This window comes from Balaenoptera physalus (genome assembly GCF_965194825.1).
Source record: "Balaenoptera physalus genome assembly, chromosome: X".
Lineage (NCBI taxonomy): Eukaryota > Metazoa > Chordata > Mammalia > Artiodactyla > Balaenopteridae > Balaenoptera > Balaenoptera physalus.
In genome coordinates this window covers 142,764,425-142,782,980 of record NC_138903.1, presented here as the reverse complement: position 1 = coordinate 142,782,980, position 18,556 = coordinate 142,764,425, and positions in this window count along the sequence as shown.

Genomic DNA, 18,556 nt, shown 5'->3' with positions numbered 1-18,556 from the left:
TTAGGGTAGGGGTTAGGGTTAGGGTACGCGTTAGTGTTAGGGTAGTTATTAAACATAACCCACTCTCTAGATACCCCTTAGCACGTAAAGGAATATTATTTGGAGATCCAGCCATGGAGAAGAGTTTAGACACTAGGATAAGATAAGGAACACACCCATTATAAAGAAATCACATTAGGATTCTCTTTTTAAGCTGTTCCTTAAAACACTAGTGCTTAGGAAATCTATTGGAGGCAGAAGCACTCAAGGGTAGCCTAGGGTTAGGGTTAGGCTTGGTGTTAGGCTTAGGGTACGGCTTAGGGTACAGGTTCGGGGAGGGGTTCGGGTACGGCGTAGTGTATGGGTTAGGGTTAGGGTTAGGGTTAGTGTTAGGGTTAGGGCTCCGTTTAGGGTACGTGTTAGGAGTAGGGTACATGTTAGGGTTAGGGTACGCGTTAGGGTTAGGGTAGTTATTAAACCTATCCCACTCTCTAGATACCCCTTAGCACGTAAAGGAATATTATTTTGAGTTCCAGCCATGGAGAAGAGTTTAGACACTAGGATAAGATAAGGAACACACCCATTATAAAGAAATCACATTAGGATTCTCTTTTTAAGCTATTCCTTAAAACACTAGTGCTTAGGAAATCTATTGGAGGCAGAAGCAGTCAAGGGTAGCCTAGGGTTAGGGTTAGGCTTAGGGTACGGCTTAGGGTACGGCTTAGGGTACGGGTTCGGGGAGGGCTTCGTGTAAGGCGTAGGGTATGGGTTAGGGTTAGGGTTAGGGTTAGTGTTAGGGTTAGGGCTCGGTTTAGGGTATTGGTTAGGATTAGGGTACGTGTTAGGGTTAGGGTAGGGGTAAGGGTTAGGGTACGCCTTAGTGTTAGGGTAGTTATTAAGCCTATCCCACTCTCTAGATACCCCTTAGCACGTAAAGGAATATTATTTGGAGGTCCAGCCATGGAGAAGAGTTTAGACACTAGGATAAGATAAGGAACACACCCATTATAAGGAAATAACATTAGGATTCTCTTTTTAAGCTGTTCCTTAAAACACTAGTGCTTAGGAAATCTATTGGAGGCAGAAGCAGTCAAGGGTAACCAAGGGTTAGGGTTAGGCTTGGGGTTAGGCTTAGGGTACGGCTTAGGGTACGCGTTTGGGGAGGGGTTCGGGTACGGCGTAGGGTATGGGTTAGGGTTAGGGTTAGAGTTAGTGTTAGGGTTAGGGCTCGGTTTAGGGTATTGGTTAGGATTAGGGTACGTGTTAGGGTTAGGGTAGGGGTTAGGGTTAGGGTACGCGTTAGTGTTAGGGTAGTTATTAAACCTATCCCAGTCTCTAGATACCCCTTAGCACGTAAAGGAATATTATTTGGAGGTCCATCCATGGAGAAGAGTTTAGACACTAGGATAAGATAAGGAACACACCCATTATAAAGAAATCACATTAGGATTCTCTTTTTAAGCTGTTCCTTAAAACACTAGTGCTTAGGAAATCTATTGGAGGCAGAAGCAGTCAAGGGTAGCCTAGGGTTAGGGTTAGGCTTAGGGTACGGCTTAGGGTACGGGTTCGGGGAGGGGTTCGGGTACGGCGTAGGGTATGGGTTAGGGTTAGGGTTAGGGTTAGTGTTAGGGTTAGGGCTCGGTTTAGGGTATTGGTTAGGATTAGGGTACGTGTTAGGGTTAGGGTAGGGGTTAGGATTAGGGTACGTGTTAGGGTTAGGGTAGGGGTTAGGGTTAGGGTACGCGTTAGTGTTAGGGTAGTTATTAAACCTATCCCACTCTCTAGATACCCCTTAGCACGTAAAGGAATATTATTTGGAGGTCCAGCCATGGAGAAGAGTTTAGACACTAGGATAAGATAAGGAACACACCCATTATAAAGAAATCACATTAGGATTCTCTTTTTAAGCTGTTCCTTAAAACACTAGTGCTTAGGAAATCTATTGGAGGCACAAGCACTCAAGGGTAGCCTAGGGTTAGGGTACGGCTTAGGGTACAGCTTAGGGTACGGGTTCGGGGAGGGGTTCGGGTACGGCGTAGGGTATGGGTTAGGGTTAGGGTTAGGGTTAGTGTTAGGGTTAGGGCTCGGTTTAGGGTACGGGTTAGGATTAGGGTACGTGTTAGGGTTAGGGTAGGGGTTAGGGTTAGGGTACGCGTTAGGGTTAGGGTAGTTATTAAACCTATCCCACTCTCTAGATACCCCTTAGCACGTAAAGGAATATTATTTGGAGTTCCAGCCATGGAGAAGAGTTTAGACACTAGGATAAGATAAGGAACACACCCATTATAAAGAAATCACATTAGGATTCTCTTTTTAAGCTGTTCCTTAAAACACTAGTGCTTAGGAAATCTATTGGAGGCAGAAGCAGTCAAGGGTAGCCTAGTGTTAGGGTTATGCTTAGGGTACGGCTTAGGGTAAGGCTTAGGGTACGGGTTCGGGGAGGGCTTCTGGTACGGCGTAGGGTATGGGTTAGGGTTAGGGTTAGTGTTAGGGTTAGGGCTCGGTTTAGGGTATTGGTTAGGATTAGGGTATGTGTTAGGGTTAGGGTAGGGGTTAGGGTTAGGGTACGCGTTAGTGTTAGGGTAGTTATTAAACATAACCCACTCTCTAGATACCCCTTAGCACGTAAAGGAATATTATTTGGAGATCCAGCCATGGAGAAGAGTTTAGACACTAGGATAAGATAAGGAACACACCCATTATAAAGAAATCACATTAGGATTCTCTTTTTAAGCTGTTCCTTAAAACACTAGTGCTTAGGAAATCTATTGGAGGCAGAAGCACTCAAGGGTAGCCTAGGGTTAGGGTTAGGCTTGGTGTTAGGCTTAGGGTACGGCTTAGGGTACAGGTTCGGGGAGGGGTTCGGGTACGGCGTAGTGTATGGGTTAGGGTTAGGGTTAGGGTTAGTGTTAGGGTTAGGGCTCCGTTTAGGGTACGTGTTAGGAGTAGGGTACATGTTAGGGTTAGGGTACGCGTTAGGGTTAGGGTAGTTATTAAACCTATCCCACTCTCTAGATACACCTTAGCACGTAAAGGAATATTATTTGGGGGTCCAGCCATGGAGAAGAGTTTAGACACTAGGATAAGATAAGGAACACACCCATTATAAAGAAATCACATTAGGATTCTCTTTTTAAGCTATTCCTTAAAACACTAGTGCTTAGGAAATCTATTGGAGGCAGAAGCAGTCAAGGGTAGCCTAGGGTTAGGGTTAGGCTTAGGGTACGGCTTAGGGTACGGCTTAGGGTACGGGTTCGGGGAGGGCTTCGTGTAAGGCGTAGGGTATGGGTTAGGGTTAGGGTTAGGGTTAGTGTTAGGGTTAGGGCTCGGTTTAGGGTATTGGTTAGGATTAGGGTACGTGTTAGGGTTAGGGTAGAGGTAAGGGTTAGGGTACGCCTTAGTGTTAGGGTAGTTATTAAGCCTATCCCACTCTCTAGATACCCCTTAGCACGTAAAGGAATATTATTTGGAGGTCCAGCCATGGAGAAGAGTTTAGACACTAGGATAAGATAAGGAACACACCCATTATAAGGAAATAACATTAGGATTCTCTTTTTAAGCTGTTCCTTAAAACACTAGTGCTTAGGAAATCTATTGGAGGCAGAAGCAGTCAAGGGTAACCAAGGGTTAGGGTTAGGCTTGGGGTTAGGCTTAGGGTACGGCTTAGGGTACGCGTTTGGGGAGGGGTTCGGGTACGGCGTAGGGTATGGGTTAGGGTTAGGGTTAGAGTTAGTGTTAGGGTTAGGGCTCGGTTTAGGGTATTGGTTAGGATTAGGGTACGTGTTAGGGTTAGGGTAGGGGTTAGGGTTAGGGTACGCGTTAGTGTTAGGGTAGTTATTAAACCTATCCCAGTCTCTAGATACCCCTTAGCACGTAAAGGAATATTATTTGGAGGTCCATCCATGGAGAAGAGTTTAGACACTAGGATAAGATAAGGAACACACCCATTATAAAGAAATCACATTAGGATTCTCTTTTTAAGCTGTTCCTTAAAACACTAGTGCTTAGGAAATCTATTGGAGGCAGAAGCAGTCAAGGGTAGCCTAGGGTTAGGGTTAGGCTTAGGGTACGGCTTAGGGTACGGGTTCGGGGAGGGGTTCGGGTACGGCGTAGGGTATGGGTTAGGGTTAGGGTTAGGGTTAGTGTTAGGGTTAGGGCTCGGTTTAGGGTATTGGTTAGGATTAGGGTACGTGTTAGGGTTAGGGTAGGGGTTAGGATTAGGGTACGTGTTAGGGTTAGGGTAGGGGTTAGGGTTAGGGTACGCGTTAGTGTTAGGGTAGTTATTAAACCTATCCCACTCTCTAGATACCCCTTAGCACGTAAAGGAATATTATTTGGAGGTCCAGCCATGGAGAAGAGTTTAGACACTAGGATAAGATAAGGAACACACCCATTATAAAGAAATCACATTAGGATTCTCTTTTTAAGCTGTTCCTTAAAACACTAGTGCTTAGGAAATCTATTGGAGGCAGAAGCACTCAAGGGTAGCCTAGGGTTAGGGTACGGCTTAGGGTACAGCTTAGGGTACGGGTTCGGGGAGGGGTTCGGGTACGGCATAGGGTATGGGTTAGGGTTAGGGTTAGGGTTAGTGTTAGGGTTAGGGCTCGGTTTAGGGTACGGGTTAGGATTAGGGTACGTGTTAGGGTTAGGGTAGGGGTTAGGGTTAGGGTACGCGTTAGGGTTAGGGTAGTTATTAAACCTATCCCACTCTCTAGATACCCCTTAGCACGTAAAGGAATATTATTTGGAGTTCCAGCCATGGAGAAGAGTTTAGACACTAGGATAAGATAAGGAACACACCCATTATAAAGAAATCACATTAGGATTCTCTTTTTAAGCTGTTCCTTAAAACACTAGTGCTTAGGAAATCTATTGGAGGCAGAAGCAGTCAAGGGTAGCCTAGGGTTAGGGTTAGGCTTAGGGTACGGCTTAGGGTACGGCTCAGGGTACGGGTTCGGGGAGGGCTTCGGGTACGGCGTAGGGTATGGGTTAGGGTTAGGGTTAGGGTTAGTGTTAGGGATAGGGCTCGGTTTAGGGTATTGGTTAGGATTAGGGTACATATTAGGGTTAGGGTAGGGGTTAGAAATAGGGTACGCGTTAGTGTTAGGGTAGTTATTAAACATAACCCACTCTCTAGATACCCCTTAGCACGTAAAGGAATATTATTTGGAGATCCATCCATGGAGAAGAGTTTAGACACTAGGATAAGATAAGGACCACACCCATTATAAAGAAATCACATTAGGATTCTCTTTTTAAGCTGTTCCTTAAAACACTAGTGCTTAGGAAATCTATTGGAGGCAGAAGCAGTCAAGGGTAGCCTAGGGTTAGGGTTAGGCTTGGTGTTAGGCTTAGGGTACGGCTTAGGGTACGGGTTCGGGGAGGGGTTCGGGTACGGCGTAGGGTATGGGTTAGGGTTAGGGTTAGGGTTAGTGTTAGGGTTAGGGCTCCGTTTAGGGTACGTGTTAGGAGTAGGGTACATGTTAGGGTTAGGGTAGGGGTTAGGGTTAGGTTACGCGTTAGTGTTAGGGTAGTTATTAAACCTATCCCACTCTCTAGATACCCCTTAGCACGTAAAGGAATATTATTTGGGGGTCCATCCATGGAGAAGAGTTTAGACACTAGGATAAGATAAGGAACACACCCATTATAAAGAAATCACATTAGGATTCTCTTTTTAAATTGTTCCTTAAAACACTAGTGCTTAGGAAATCTATTGGAGGCAGAAGCAGTCAAGGGTAGCCTAGGGTTAGGGTTAGGCTTAGGGTACGGCTTAGGGTACGGCTTAGGGTACGGGTTCGGGGAGGGCTTCGGGTACGGCGTAGGGTATGGGTTAGGGTTAGGGTTAGGGTTAGTGTTAGGGTTAGGGCTCGGTTTAGGGTATTGTTTAGGATTAGGGTACGTGTTAGGGTTAGGGTAGGGGTTAGAAATAGGGTACGCGTTAGTGTTAGGGTAGTTTTTAAACCGATCTTACTCTCTAGATACCCCTTAGCACGTAAAGGAATATTATTTGGAGGTCCAGCCATGGAGAAGAGTTTAGACACTAGGATAAGTTAAGGAACACACCCATTATAAAGAAATCACATTAGGATTCTCTTTTTAAGCTGTTCCTTAAAACACTAGTGCTTAGGAAATCTATTGGAGGCAGAAGCAGTCAAGGGTAGCCTAGGGTTAGGGTTAGGCTTAGGGTACGGCTTAGGGTACGGCTTAGGGTACGGGTTCGGGGAGGGCTTCGGGTACGGCGTAGGGTATGGGTTAGGGTTAGGGTTAGGGTTAGTGTTAGGGTTAGGGCTCGGTTTAGGCTATTGGGTAGGATTAGGGTACATATTAGGGTTAGGGTAGGGGTTAGGTTTAGGGTACGCGTTAGTGTTAGGGTAGTTATTAAACATAACCCACTCTCTAGATACCCCTTAGCACGTAAAGGAATATTATTTGGAGATCCAGCCATGGAGAAGAGTTTAGACACTAGGATAAGATAAGGAACACACCCATTATAAAGAAATCACATTAGGATTCTCTTTTTAAGCTGTTCCTTAAAACACTAGTGCTTAGGAAATCTATTGGAGGCAGAAGCAGTCAAGGGTAGCCTAGGGTTAGGGTTAGGCTTGGTGTTAGGCTTAGGGTACGGCTTAGGGTACGGGTTCGGGGAGGGGTTCGGGTACGGCGTAGGGTATGGGTTAGGGTTAGGGTTAGGGTTAGTGTTAGGGTTAGGGCTCCGTTTAGGGTACGTGTTAGGAGTAGGGTACATGTTAAGGTTAGGGTAGGGGTTAGGGTTAGGGTACGCGTTAGTGTTAGGGTAGTTATTAAACCTATCCCACTCTCTAGATACCCCTTAGCACGTAAAGGAATATTATTTGGGGGTCCATCCATGGAGAAGAGTTTAGACACTAGGATAAGATAAGGAACACACCCATTATAAAGAAATCACATTAGGATTCTCTTTTTAAATTGTTCCTTAAAACACTAGTGCTTAGGAAATCTATTGGAGGCAGAAGCAGTCAAGGGTAGCCTAGGGTTAGGGTTAGGCTTAGGGTACGGCTTAGGGTACGGCTTAGGGTACGGGTTCGGGGAGGGCTTCGGGTACGGCGTAGGATATGGGTTAGGGTTAGGGTTAGGGTTAGTGTTAGGGTTAGGGCTCGGTTTAGGGTATTGGTTAGGATTAGGGTACGTGTTAGGGTTAGGGTAGGGGTTAGGATTAGGGTACGTGTTAGGGTTAGGGTAGGGGTTAGGGTTAGGGTACGCGTTAGTGTTAGGGTAGTTATTAAACCTATCCCACTCTCTAGATACCCCTTAGCACGTAAAGGAATATTATTTGGAGGTCCAGCCATGGAGAAGAGTTTAGACACTAGGATAAGATAAGGAACACACCCATTATAAAGAAATCACATTAGGATTCTCTTTTTAAGCTGTTCCTTAAAACACTAGTGCTTAGGAAATCTATTGGAGGCAGAAGCACTCAAGGGTAGCCTAGGGTTAGGGTACGGCTTAGGGTACAGCTTAGGGTACGGGTTCGGGGAGGGGTTCGGGTACGGCGTAGGGTATGGGTTAGGGTTAGGGTTAGGGTTAGTGTTAGGGTTAGGGCTCGGTTTAGGGTACGGGTTAGGATTAGGGTACGTGTTAGGGTTAGGGTAGGGGTTAGGGTTAGGGTACGCGTTAGGGTTAGGGTAGTTATTAAACCTATCCCACTCTCTAGATACCCCTTAGCACGTAAAGGAATATTATTTGGAGGTCCAGCCATGGAGAAGAGTTTAGACACTAGGATAAGATAAGGAACACACCCATTATAAAGAAATCACATTAGGATTCTCTTTTTAAGCTGTTCCTTAAAACACTAGTGCTTAGGAAATCTATTGGAGGCAGAAGCAGTCAAGGGTAGCCTAGGGTTAGGGTTAGGCTTAGGGTACGGCTTAGGGTACGGCTCAGGGTACGGGTTCGGGGAGGGCTTCGTGTACGGCGTAGGGTATGGGTTAGGGTTAGGGTTAGGGTTAGTGTTAGGGATAGGGCTCGGTTTAGGGTATTGGTTAGGATTAGGGTACATATTAGGGTTAGGGTAGGGGTTAGAAATAGGGTACGCGTTAGTGTTAGGGTAGTTATTAAACATAAACCACTCTCTAGATACCCCTTAGCACGTAAAGGAATATTATTTGGAGATCCATCCATGGAGAAGAGTTTAGACACTAGGATAAGATAAGGAACACACCCATTATAAAGAAATCACATTAGGATTCTCTTTTTAAGCTGTTCCTTAAAACACTAGTGCTTAGGAAATCTATTGGAGGCAGAAGCAGTCAAGGGTAGCCTAGGGTTAGGGTTAGGCTTGGTGTTAGGCTTAGGGTACGGCTTAGGGTACGGGTTCGGGGAGGGGTTCGCGTACGGCGTAGGGTATGGGTTAGGGTTAGGGTTAGGGTTAGTGTTAGGGTTAGGGCTCCGTTTAGGGTACGTGTTAGGAGTAGGGTACATGTTAGGGTTAGGGTAGGGGTTAGGGTTAGGTTACGCGTTAGTGTTAGGGTAGTTATTAAACCTATCCCACTCTCTAGATACCCCTTAGCACGTAAAGGAATATTATTTGGGGGTCCATCCATGGAGAAGAGTTTAGACACTAGGATAAGATAAGGAACACACCCATTATAAAGAAATCACATTAGGATTCTCTTTTTAAATTGTTCCTTAAAACACTAGTGCTTAGGAAATCTATTGGAGGCAGAAGCAGTCAAGGGTAGCCTAGGGTTAGGGTTAGGCTTAGGGTACGGCTTAGGGTACGGCTTAGGGTACGGGTTCGGGGAGGGCTTCGGGTACGGCGTAGGGTATGGGTTAGGGTTAGGGTTAGGGTTAGTGTTAGGGTTAGGGCTCGGTTTAGGGTATTGTTTAGGATTAGGGTACGTGTTAGGGTTAGGGTAGGGGTTAGAAATAGGGTACGCGTTAGTGTTAGGGTAGTTATTAAACCTATCCCACTCTCTAGATACCCCTTAGCACGTAAAGGAATATTATTTGGAGGTCCAGCCATGGAGAAGAGTTTAGACACTAGGATAAGATAAGGAACACACCCATTATAAAGAAATCACATTAGGATTCTCTTTTTAAGCTGTTCCTTAAAACACTAGTGCTTAGGAAATCTATTGGAGGCAGAAGCAGTCAAGGGTAGCCTAGTGTTAGGGTTATGCTTAGGGTACGGCTTAGGGTAAGGCTTAGGGTACGGGTTCGGGGAGGGCTTCTGGTACGGGGTAGGGTATGGGTTAGGGTTAGGGTTAGGGTTAGTGTTAGGGTTAGGGCGCGGTTTAGGGTATTGGTTAGGATTAGGGTACGTGTTAGGGTTAGGGTAGCGGTTAGGGTTAGGGTACGCTTTAGTGTTAGGGTAGTTATTAAACCTATCCCACTCTCTAGATACCCCTTAGCACGTAAAGGAATATTATTTGGAGGTCCAGCCATGGAGAAGAGTTTAGACACTGGGATAAGATAAGGAACACACCCATTATAAAGAAATCACATTAGGATTCTCTTTTTAAGCTGTTCCTTAAAACACTAGTGCTTAGGAAATCTATTGGAGGCAGAAGCATTCAAGGGTAGCCTAGGGTTAGGGTTAGGCTTAGGGTTAGGCTTAGGGTACGGCTTAGGGTACGGGTTCGGGGAAGGGTTCGGGAACGGCGTAGGGTATGGGTTAGGGTCAGGGTTAGGGTTAGTGTTAGGGTTAGGGCTCGGTTTAGGTTACGGGTTAGGATTAGGGTACATGTTAGGGTTAGGGTAGGGGTTAGGGTTAGGGTACGCGTTAGGGTTAGGGTAGTTATTAAACCTATCCCACTCTCTAGATACACCTTAGCACGTAAAGGAATATTATTTGGGGGTCCAGCCATGGAGAAGTGTTTAGACACTAGGATAAGATAAGGAACACACCCATTATAAAGAAATCACATTAGGATTCTCTTTTTAAGCTGTTCCTTAAAACACTAGTGCTTAGGAAATCTATTGGAGGCAGAAGCAGTCAAGGGTAGCCTAGTGTTAGGGTTATGCTTAGGGTACGGCTTAGGGTAAGGCTTAGGGTACGGGTTCGGGGAGGGCTTCTGGTACGGCGTAGGGTATGGGTTAGGGTTAGGGTTAGTGTTAGGGTTAGGGCTCGGTTTAGGGTATTGGTTAGGATTAGGGTATGTGTTAGGGTTAGGGTAGGGGTTAGGGTTAGGGTACGCGTTAGTGTTAGGGTAGTTATTAAACATAACCCACTCTCTAGATACCCCTTAGCACGTAAAGGAATATTATTTGGAGATCCAGCCATGGAGAAGAGTTTAGACACTAGGATAAGATAAGGAACACACCCATTATAAAGAAATCACATTAGGATTCTCTTTTTAAGCTGTTCCTTAAAACACTAGTGCTTAGGAAATCTATTGGAGGCAGAAGCACTCAAGGGTAGCCTAGGGTTAGGGTTAGGCTTGGTGTTAGGCTTAGGGTACGGCTTAGGGTACAGGTTCGGGGAGGGGTTCGGGTACGGCGTAGTGTATGGGTTAGGGTTAGGGTTAGGGTTAGTGTTAGGGTTAGGGCTCCGTTTAGGGTACGTGTTAGGAGTAGGGTACATGTTAGGGTTAGGGTACGCGTTAGGGTTAGGGTAGTTATTAAACCTATCCCACTCTCTAGATACACCTTAGCACGTAAAGGAATATTATTTGGGGGTCCAGCCATGGAGAAGAGTTTAGACACTAGGATAAGATAAGGAACACACCCATTATAAAGAAATCACATTAGGATTCTCTTTTTAAGCTATTCCTTAAAACACTAGTGCTTAGGAAATCTATTGGAGGCAGAAGCAGTCAAGGGTAGCCTAGGGTTAGGGTTAGGCTTAGGGTACGGCTTAGGGTACGGCTTAGGGTACGGGTTCGGGGAGGGCTTCGTGTAAGGCGTAGGGTATGGGTTAGGGTTAGGGTTAGGGTTAGTGTTAGGGTTAGGGCTCGGTTTAGGGTATTGGTTAGGATTAGGGTACGTGTTAGGGTTAGGGTAGGGGTAAGGGTTAGGGTACGCCTTAGTGTTAGGGTAGTTATTAAGCCTATCCCACTCTCTAGATACCCCTTAGCACGTAAAGGAATATTATTTGGAGGTCCAGCCATGGAGAAGAGTTTAGACACTAGGATAAGATAAGGAACACACCCATTATAAGGAAATAACATTAGGATTCTCTTTTTAAGCTGTTCCTTAAAACACTAGTGCTTAGGAAATCTATTGGAGGCAGAAGCAGTCAAGGGTAACCAAGGGTTAGGGTTAGGCTTGGGGTTAGGCTTAGGGTACGGCTTAGGGTACGCGTTTGGGGAGGGGTTCGGGTACGGCGTAGGGTATGGGTTAGGGTTAGGGTTAGAGTTAGTGTTAGGGTTAGGGCTCGGTTTAGGGTATTGGTTAGGATTAGGGTACGTGTTAGGGTTAGGGTAGGGGTTAGGGTTAGGGTACGCGTTAGTGTTAGGGTAGTTATTAAACCTATCCCAGTCTCTAGATACCCCTTAGCACGTAAAGGAATATTATTTGGAGGTCCATCCATGGAGAAGAGTTTAGACACTAGGATAAGATAAGGAACACACCCATTATAAAGAAATCACATTAGGATTCTCTTTTTAAGCTGTTCCTTAAAACACTAGTGCTTAGGAAATCTATTGGAGGCAGAAGCAGTCAAGGGTAGCCTAGGGTTAGGGTTAGGCTTAGGGTACGGCTTAGGGTACGGGTTCGGGGAGGGCTTCGGGTACGGCGTAGGGTAAGGGTTAGGGTTAGGGTTAGGGTTAGTGTTAGGGTTAGGGCTCGGTTTAGGGTATTGGTTAGGATTAGGTTACGTGTTAGGGTTAGGGTAGGGGTTAGGGTTATGGTACGCGTTAGTGTTAGGGTAGTTATTAAACCTATCCCAGTCTGTAGATACCCCTTAGCACGTAAAGGAATATTATTTGGAGGTCCAGCCATGGAGAAGAGTTTAGACACTAGGATAAGATAAGGAACACACCCATTATAAAGAAATCACATTAGGATTCTCTTTTTAAATTGTTCCTTAAAACACTAGTGCTTAGGAAATCTATTGGAGGCAGAAGCAGTCAAGGGTAGCCGAGGGTTAGGGTTAGGGTTGGTGTTAGGCTTAGGGTACGGCTTAGGGTATGGGTTCGGTGAGGGGTTCGGGTACGGCGTAGGGTATGGGTTAGGGTTAGGGTTAGGGTTAGTGTTAGGGTTAGGGCTCCGTTTAGGGTACGTGTTAGGAGTAGAGTACATGTTAGGGTTAGGGTAGGGGTTAGGGTTAGGGTACGCGTTAGGTTTAGGGTACTTATTAAACCTATCCCTCTCTCTAGATACACCTTAGCACATAAAGGAATATTATTTGGGGGTCCAGCCATGGAGAAGAGTTTAGACACTAGGATAAGATAAGGAACACACCCATTATAAAGAAATCACAATAGGATTCTCTTTTTAAGCTGTTCCTTAAAACACTAGTGCTTAGGAAATCTATTGGAGGCAGAAGCAGTCAAGGGTAGCCTAGGGCTAGGGTTAGGCTTAGGGTACGGCTTAGGGTACGGCTTAGGGTACGGGTTCGGGGAGGGCTTCGGGTAAGGCGTAGGGTATGGGTTAGGGTTAGGGTTAGGGTTAGTGTTAGGGTTAGGGCTCGGTTTAGGGTATTGGTTAGGATTAGGGTACGTGTTAGGGTTAGGGTAGGGGTAAGGGTTAGGGTACGCCTTAGTGTTAGGGTAGTTATTAAGCCTATCCCACTCTCTAGATACCCCTTAGCACGTAAAGGAATATTATTTGGAGGTCCAGCCATGGAGAAGAGTTTAGACACTAGGATAAGATAAGGAACACACCCATTATAAGGAAATCACATTAGGATTCTCTTTTTAAGCTGTTCCTTAAAACACTAGTGCTTAGGAAATCTATTGGAGGCAGAAGCAGTCAAGGGTAACCAAGGGTTAGGGTTAGGCTTGGGGTTAGGCTTAGGGTACGGCTTAGGCTACGCGTTCGGGGAGGGGTTCGGGTATGGCGTAGGGTATGGGTTAGGGTTAGGGTTAGAGTTAGTGTTAGGGTTAGGGCTCGGTTTAGGGTATTGGTTAGGATTAGGGTACGTGTTAGGGTTAGGGTAGGGGTTAGGGTTAGGGTACGCGTTAGTGTTAGGGTAGTTATTAAACCTATCCCAGTCTCTAGATACCCCTTAGCACGTAAAGTAATATTATTTGGAGGTACAGCCATGGAGAAGAGTTTAGACACTAGGATAAGATAAGGAACACACCCATTATAAAGAAATCACATTAGGATTCTCTTTTTAAGCTGTTCCTTAAAACACTAGTGCTTAGGAAATCTATTGGAGGCAGAAGAAGTCAAGGGTAGCCTAGGGTTAGGGTTAGGCTTAGGGTACGGCTTAGGGTACGGCTTAGGGTACGGGTTCGGGGAGGGCTTCGGGTACGGCGTAGGGTATGGGTTAGGGTTAGGGTTAGGGTTAGTGTTAGGGTTAGGGCTCGGTTTAGGGTATTGGTTAGGATTAGGGTACGTGTTAGGGTTAGGGTAGGGGTTAGGGTTAGGGTACGCGTTAGTGTTAGGGTAGTTATTAAACCTATCCCACTCTCTAGATACCCCTTAGCACGTAAAGGAATATTATTTGGAGGTCCAGCCATGGAGAAGAGTTTAGACACTAGGATAAGATAAGGAACACACCCATTATAAAGAAATCACATTAGGATTCTCTTTTTAAGCTGTTCCTTAAAACACTAGTGCTTAGGAAATCTATTGGAGGCAGAAGCAGTCAAGGGTAACCAAGGGTTAGGGTTAGGCTTGGGGTTAGGCTTAGGGTACGGCTTAGGGTACGGGTTCGGGGAGGGGTTCGGGTACGGCGTAGGGTATGGGTTAGGGTTAGGGTTAGGGTTAGTGTTAGGGTTAGGGCTCGGTTTAGGGTATTGGTTTGGATTAGGGTACGTGTTAGGGTTAGGGTAGGGGTTAGGGTTAGGTTACGCGTTAGTGTTAGGGTAGTTATTAAACCTATCCCACTCTCTAGATACCCCTTAGCACGTAAAGGAATATTATTTGGAGGTCCAGCCATGGAGAAGAGTTTAGACACTAGGATAAGATAAGGAACACACCCATTATAAAGAAATCACATTAGGATTCTCTTTTTAAGCTGTTCCTTAAAACACTAGTGCTTAGGAAATCTATTGGAGGCAGAAGCACTCAAGGGTAGCCTAGGGTTAGGGTACGGCTTGGTGTTAGGCTTAGGGTACGGCTTAGGGTACGGGTTCGGGGAGGGGTTCGGGTACGGCGTAGGGTATGGGTTAGGGTTAGGGTTAGGGTTAGTGTTAGGGTTAGGGCTCCTTTTAGGGTACGTGTTAGGAGTAGGGTACATGTTAGGGTTAGGGTAGGGGTTAGGGTTAGGGTACGCGTTAGTGTTAGGGTAGTTATTAAACCTATCCCACTCTCTAGATACCCCTTAGCACGTAAAGGAATATTATTTGGGGGTCCATCCATGGAGAAGAGTTTAGACACTAGGATAAGATAAGGAACACACCCATTATAAAGAAATCACATTAGGATTCTCTTTTTAAATTGTTCCTTAAAACACTAGTGCTTAGGAAATCTATTGGAGGCAGAAGCAGTCAAGGGTAGCCTAGGGTTAGGGTTAGGCTTAGGGTACGGCTTAGGGTACGGCTTAGGGTACGGGTTCGGGGAGGGCTTCGGGTACGGCGTAGGGTATGGGTTAGGGTTAGGGTTAGGGTTAGTGTTAGGGTTAGGGCTCGGTTTAGGGTATTGTTTAGGATTAGGGTACGTGTTAGGGTTAGGGTAGGGGTTAGAAATAGGGTACGCGTTAGTGTTAGGGTAGTTATTAAACCTATCCCACTCTCTAGATACCCCTTAGCACGTAAAGGAATATTATTTGGAGGTCCAGCCATGGAGAAGAGTTTAGACACTAGGATAAGATAAGGAACACACCCATTATAAAGAAATCACATTAGGATTCTCTTTTTAAGCTGTTCCTTAAAACACTAGTGCTTACGAAATCTATTGGAGGAAGAAGCATTCAAGGGTAGCCTAGGGTTAGGGTTAGGCTTAGGGTTAGGCTTAGGGTACGGCTTAGGGTACGGGTTTGGGGAGGGTTTCGGGAACGGCGTAGGGTTTGGGTTAGGGTTAGGGTTAGGGTTAGTGTTAGGGTTATGCCTCGGTTTAGGGTACGGGTTAGTATTCGGGTAATGTTAGGGTTAGGGTAGGGGTAGGGTTAGGGTACGCGTTAGGGTTAGGGTAGCTATTAAACCTATCCCACTCTCTAGATACACCTTAGCACGTAAAGGAATATTATTTGGGGGTCCAGCCATGGAGAAGAGTTTAGACACTAGGATAAGATAAGGAACACACCCATTATAAAGAAATCACATTAGGATTCTCTTTTTAAGCTGTTCCTTAAAACACTAGTGCTTAGGAAATCTATTGGAGGCAGAAGCAGTCAAGGGTAGCCTAGTGTTAGGGTTATGCTTAGGGTACGGCTTAGGGTAAGGCTTAGGGTATGGGTTTGGGGAGGGTTTCGGGAACGGCGTAGGGTTTGGGTTAGGGTTAGGGTTAGGGTTAGTGTTAGGGTTATGCCTCGGTTTAGGGTACGGGTTAGTATTCGGGTAATGTTAGGGTTAGGGTAGGGGTAGGGTTAGGGTACGCGTTAGGGTTAGGGTAGCTATTAAACCTATCCCACTCTCTAGATACACCTTAGCACGTAAAGGAATATTATTTGGGGGTCCAGCCATGGAGAAGAGTTTAGACACTAGGATAAGATAAGGAACACACCCATTATAAAGAAATCACATTAGGATTCTCTTTTTAAGCTGTTCCTTAAAACACTAGTGCTTAGGAAATCTATTGGAGGCAGAAGCAGTCAAGGGTAGCCTAGTGTTAGGGTTATGCTTAGGGTACGGCTTAGGGTAAGGCTTAGGGTACGGGTTCGGTGAGGGCTTCTGGTACGGGGTAGGGTATGGGTTAGGGTTAGGGTTAGGGTTAGTGTTAGGGTTAGGGCTCGGTTTAGGGTATTGGTTAGGATTAGGGTACGTGTTAGGGTTAGGGTAGCGGTTAGGGTTAGGGTACGCTTTAGTGTTAGGGTAGTTATTAAACCTATCCCACTCTCTAGATACCCCTTAGCACGTAAAGGAATATTATTTGGAGGTCCAGCCATGGAGAAGAGTTTAGACACTGGGATAAGATAAGGAACACACCCATTATAAAGAAATCACATTAGGATTCTCTTTTTAAGCTGTTCCTTAAAACACTAGTGCTTAGGAAATCTATTGGAGGCAGAAGCATTCAAGGGTAGCCTAGGGTTAGGGTTAGGCTTAGGGTTAGGCTTAGGGTACGGCTTAGGGTACGGGTTCGGGGAAGGGTTCGGGAACGGCGTAGGGTATGGGTTAGGGTCAGGGTTAGGGTTAGTGTTAGGGTTAGGGCTCGGTTTAGGTTACGGGTTAGGATTAGGGTACATGTTAGGGTTAGGGTAGGGGTTAGGGTTAGGGTACGCGTTAGGGTTAGGGTAGTTATTAAACCTATCCCACTCTCTAGATACACCTTAGCACGTAAAGGAATATTATTTGGGGGTCCAGCCATGGAGAAGTGTTTAGACACTAGGATAAGATAAGGAACACACCCATTATAAAGAAATCACATTAGGATTCTCTTTTTAAGCTGTTCCTTAAAACACTAGTGCTTAGGAAATCTATTGGAGGCAGAAGCAGTCAAGGGTAGCCTAGTGTTAGGGTTATGCTTAGGGTACGGCTTAGGGTAAGGCTTAGGGTACGGGTTCGGGGAGGGCTTCTGGTACGGCGTAGGGTATGGGTTAGGGTTAGGGTTAGTGTTAGGGTTAGGGCTCGGTTTAGGGTATTGGTTAGGATTAGGGTATGTGTTAGGGTTAGGGTAGGGGTTAGGGTTAGGGTACGCGTTAGTGTTAGGGTAGTTATTAAACATAACCCACTCTCTAGATACCCCTTAGCACGTAAAGGAATATTATTTGGAGATCCAGCCATGGAGAAGAGTTTAGACACTAGGATAAGATAAGGAACACACCCATTATAAAGAAATCACATTAGGATTCTCTTTTTAAGCTGTTCCTTAAAACACTAGTGCTTAGGAAATCTATTGGAGGCAGAAGCAGTCAAGGGTAGCCTAGGGTTAGGGTTAGGCTTGGTGTTAGGCTTAGGGTACGGCTTAGGGTACAGGTTCGGGGAGGGGTTCGGGTACGGCGTAGTGTATGGGTTAGGTTTAGGGTTAGGGTTAGTGTTAGGGTTAGGGCTCCGTTTAGGGTACGTGTTAGGAGTAGGGTACATGTTAGGGTTAGGGTACGCGTTAGGGTTAGGGTAGTTATTAAACCTATCCCACTCTCTAGATACACCTTAGCACGTAAAGGAATATTATTTGGGGGTCCAGCCATGGAGAAGAGTTTAGACACTAGGATAAGATAAGGAACACACCCATTATAAAGAAATCACATTAGGATTCTCTTTTTAAGCTATTCCTTAAAACACTAGTGCTTAGGAAATCTATTGGAGGCAGAAGCAGTCAAGGGTAGCCTAGGGTTAGGGTTAGGCTTAGGGTACGGCTTAGGGTACGGCTTAGGGTACGGGTTCGGGGAGGGCTTCGTGTAAGGCGTAGGGTATGGGTTAGGGTTAGGGTTAGGGTTAGTGTTAGGGTTAGGGCTCGGTTTAGGGTATTGGTTAGGATTAGGGTACGTGTTAGGGTTAGGGTAGGGGTAAGGGTTAGGGTACGCCTTAGTGTTAGGGTAGTTATTAAGCCTATCCCACTCTCTAGATACCCCTTAGCACGTAAAGGAATATTATTTGGAGGTCCAGCCATGGAGAAGAGTTTAGACACTAGGATAAGATAAGGAACACACCCATTATAAGGAAATAACATTAGGATTCTCTTTTTAAGCTGTTCCTTAAAACACTAGTGCTTAGGAAATCTATTGGAGGCAGAAGCAGTCAAGGGTAACCAAGGGTTAGGGTTAGGCTTGGGGTTAGGCTTAGGGTACGGCTTAGGGTACGCGTTTGGGGAGGGGTTCGGGTACGGCGTAGGGTATGGGTTAGGGTTAGGGTTAGAGTTAGTGTTAGGGTTAGGGCTCGGTTTAGGGTATTGGTTAGGATTAGGGTACGTGTTAGGGTTAGGGTAGGGGTTAGGGTTAGGGTACGCGTTAGTGTTAGGGTAGTTATTAAACCTATCCCAGTCTCTAGATACCCCTTAGCACGTAAAGGAATATTATTTGGAGGTCCATCCATGGAGAAGAGTTTAGACACTAGGATAAGATAAGGAACACACCCATTATAAAGAAATCACATTAGGATTCTCTTTTTAAGCTGTTCCTTAAAACACTAGTGCTTAGGAAATCTATTGGAGGCAGAAGCAGTCAAGGGTAGCCTAGGGTTAGGGTTAGGCTTAGGGTACGGCTTAGGGTACGGGTTCGGGGAGGGCTTCGGGTACGGCGTAGGGTATGGGTTAGGGTTAGGGTTAGGGTTAGTGTTAGGGTTAGGGCTCGGTTTAGGGTATTGGTTAGGATTAGGTTACGTGTTAGGGTTAGGGTAGGGGTTAGGGTTATGGTACGCGTTAGTGTTAGGGTAGTTATTAAACCTAT